Source organism: Tupaia chinensis, unplaced genomic scaffold, assembly GCF_000334495.1.
Source record: "Tupaia chinensis unplaced genomic scaffold, TupChi_1.0 Scaffold145933_1, whole genome shotgun sequence".
Taxonomy (NCBI): Eukaryota; Metazoa; Chordata; class Mammalia; order Scandentia; family Tupaiidae; genus Tupaia; species Tupaia belangeri.
This window is the reverse complement of record NW_006205792.1, coordinates 14186-17428: the sequence shown is the minus strand read 5'-3', so window position 1 is coordinate 17428 and position 3243 is coordinate 14186. Positions and strand designations below refer to the sequence as shown.

General features: G+C 35.9%; 1 pseudogene; it reads right to left on the bottom strand.

Annotated features, from left to right (window-relative positions):
• LOC106733915 (CDK2-associated and cullin domain-containing protein 1-like) overlaps nt 1-3243 on the bottom strand; it is a 27421-nt pseudogene that overhangs the window by 23755 nt on the left and 423 nt on the right.

Genomic DNA, 3243 nt, shown 5'->3' with positions numbered 1-3243 from the left:
TCTGATCTTAGGACAGGACAATATTAGGGGGCATTCAGAGGAAAATTAGACAGAAAGATATAAAAACCTTTGCATTCATTATCACTTTGGGCAAATAAATAATATTCTAGCACTGGAGGTCCTCCAAACTCATAAAATGCTTCAGTTCCCCAGTTGAAGTTTACCAGCTCCCTCTGCCCTTCCTCACATCCATGCAGGTGGATCACTTGGAAACACTTCCAGTTACTCTCAGCACGACAACTCTCCACCTCAGAAGTTCTTCCAGGGAAAGTGTTTTATAAATGTTTGAGGAGACTTTACTGGTAAACACAGCATTAGCAGAGAATAATTACATTGCAGTAGAAAAAATTATTTTAAAAATATCATAGAGGCTATATGCTTGTGTTTTTCAAGACAATATATTTTAAGCTGTGTTGATAAGATACAGTATGAAAAACTCATACATAATTTTTTCTCTGACTTTAATATTTTAGACTTGGCATCTAGGGAAGGAAGCCTCTGATCAACATTGCACAGCAGCCCAGGAAGGCAGATTCACCAATATCTTGTTGCACCATGTTTATAAAGTTTTTTTTTTTTTATACCTCAGTTCTCACTGTAGGCAATAAAGCATTTATTGAAACTTATAGTGTTTCTTTCATGTTTTGATCTGGAAGTGATAATGATATTGTTACCAGTACTAGCCACATGTCATTTCTCAAAACAATGGAATTGAAAACAGTCTTCTAATAGTCATATTGTCAAACTAGAATCATTTCCACAGCATGTAATTTCTTCACTCAATATTCTGTTCTATTGTCTAAACAGAGAATTAGCTCCTCCCTGTTTAAGTGGGAAAATTTTCAAAAATCACGCAAAATTCAGAATCAGATTATTTTAATTTTTTGGCAGATTCCAAAACTGTATTTTTCAAAATAAAAATTACACATTTTTTAGAGATAGGGGTCAGACATAAGGGTCTATATCTATATCTATATCTATATCTATATCTATATCTATATCTATATCTATATCTATATCTATATCTATATCTATATATATCTATATCTACACACACACACACACATATGAAGCTAGAGATGGAAAAATATCAATGATAACATACATACCACATTTTATATGATGTTATGATGATTAGGGTATGAATGTACATTAATTTAAAAAAAAGTTTCAGGGAAAAAATGCATATTTGATGACTGCAGTAAGCTATATAGCCCCAGCGAGGTGCTACTTTATAGTGTTCATTCTACTCACTGAGGTTTATGCCTAAAGTCAGCCTTGTGTTCATGGATATGTATATATCAGCTGTGCTTGCTAGTGGTAATATTTAAATTAATTAAGTTCATTAGAAAATCAATAAAATGGGGGGGGAAGGCATAGAAAGCAACCATGGATACCAGAGAGAGTGTGGGAGGAGGGTGGGGCACAGCAGAGGGTAAGAGATAGGGAATCAAAGATGGCAAAATAAAAAAAGAAAAAAAAGGCAAAATATACAGGAAACAAAGACATGGAAAATTTTTGTTGATGATAACACGTATGTTGTGATGTGCTTGATTGAGCCAATATACAGTGTATTCTGAATGGGAAATCTCATTTTGTATGCTGTAAGTATGTATGGTGAATGAATAAAATTAAAAAAAAAACACAAGAATTGCAAAAACTTTTGCTCAGGCATAAGCATATACACATGTATTAATTGTATACCTATGATTACAAGTATGCTTGCAAAAAAGTTCATTGGAAATATACACATGATTCTGGGCATGTACACTGTGTAGTGTTACAATTCTATATCCAAACTAGGAAAATTGATGGTATGTTACTTTCACTTTCAAGTACACAAACTGCAAAATACAGTTCATCTTCTTTACAAAAAAAGAAGGGCAATTCACTTTCCAAGGTGAGGGGCTCTGATTGCAAGGAGAACTAGGTCAGAGTAAAATTTTTGCATTTTCTTTTGACTGTCACCAAACAGTCAAAACTTTTCCTTTTCTAGAATTTAAAAAATACACTAGTATGTGACATGAATAAACTGAATAACATTTAGAAATTTGCCCAGTGACCTCACTGGCTCACTGGTAAATCCAACCAGCCCCCCAAAATGCTCTGGTGCAGTCTGTGATGGGTAAATGGCTGATACAGGATTCCTCCCTTCTCTAGAAACAGAATCAGATCCCTGAATGGAAAAGCCTTTGTAAATTTAAGTTTATTACACATAATATATACTAATTATTTTTTAATCAACTGACGCCCTGCAGTTTTATGGTGTCCATGATACTTGTACATAGATAACCAATGTACTTGGGAGGCCACAAATTTTGCTCAATATTATATCTACATTTCACAGGCAGAAACTTCAGGATGGTTAGTTTAACTAAAAAAAATTTGGGGACCAGCAGTTAGCGTAATGGCTATGTCATTGGACTCCCATGTAGTCGACCGCAGTTCAAGTCCCGGACCCGGTGGCTTAAAACTCATGCCGGGCACATGTGCGTGCATGTCCAAGATCCCTAGAGGAGAACGAAGGAGAAGGGATTGCGGCGTGGCCATCCCCCCTGGGGGGTGATTTCTCGCTTTCTCTCTCTGTCTGTCTGGCGAGCACATGCACCCTATAGCAAAAACCTCTCAAACAAAAATTTTTTTAAAAAAGTTTTTGACTCATTTGCCTACCACCAAGTTTTGTAAATAACCCCTCTCCACCTCTTAATTTTAGTAAAAATTGAAAATAAACAAAAAAACCTGAGAAGTCTGAATTTTAGTTAAACGACTCCAACTTGGCATTTAACATTGTTTATAAAAAATAAGCATGAAGGCCAGCAAGTGGCATGGTAGTTAAGGGTGCTGGACTCCCACATGGCAGACAATGGTTTGAATCCCAGACCTGGCTTGCTTCCACTCTCTCTCTCTATCTCTCTCTCTCCCCCTCTCTCTCATTCTGTTACTCTTTGGTCAAATTAAAAATAAATAAAGTTCAATAAAAGTACATGAGACTGAACTGGTGAAATAGCATTTTAAAAAAATAAGCATGAGTTTTTGTAAAATTTGTTTGTTTTGCTTTTTTTTTTTTTCATTCAGGTCACATATGGTCCTTTTGATCCCATCCTTAGTGATAAAGACCAATTTCCATCAGTTTATCAGATGGCCACCAAGGACAGCTCTTCGGCTTATGGAATCATCTGCTTGTTGCTGCATTTTGGCTGGACGTGGGTGGCACTCTATGTATCTGATGATATGCAAGGGGAG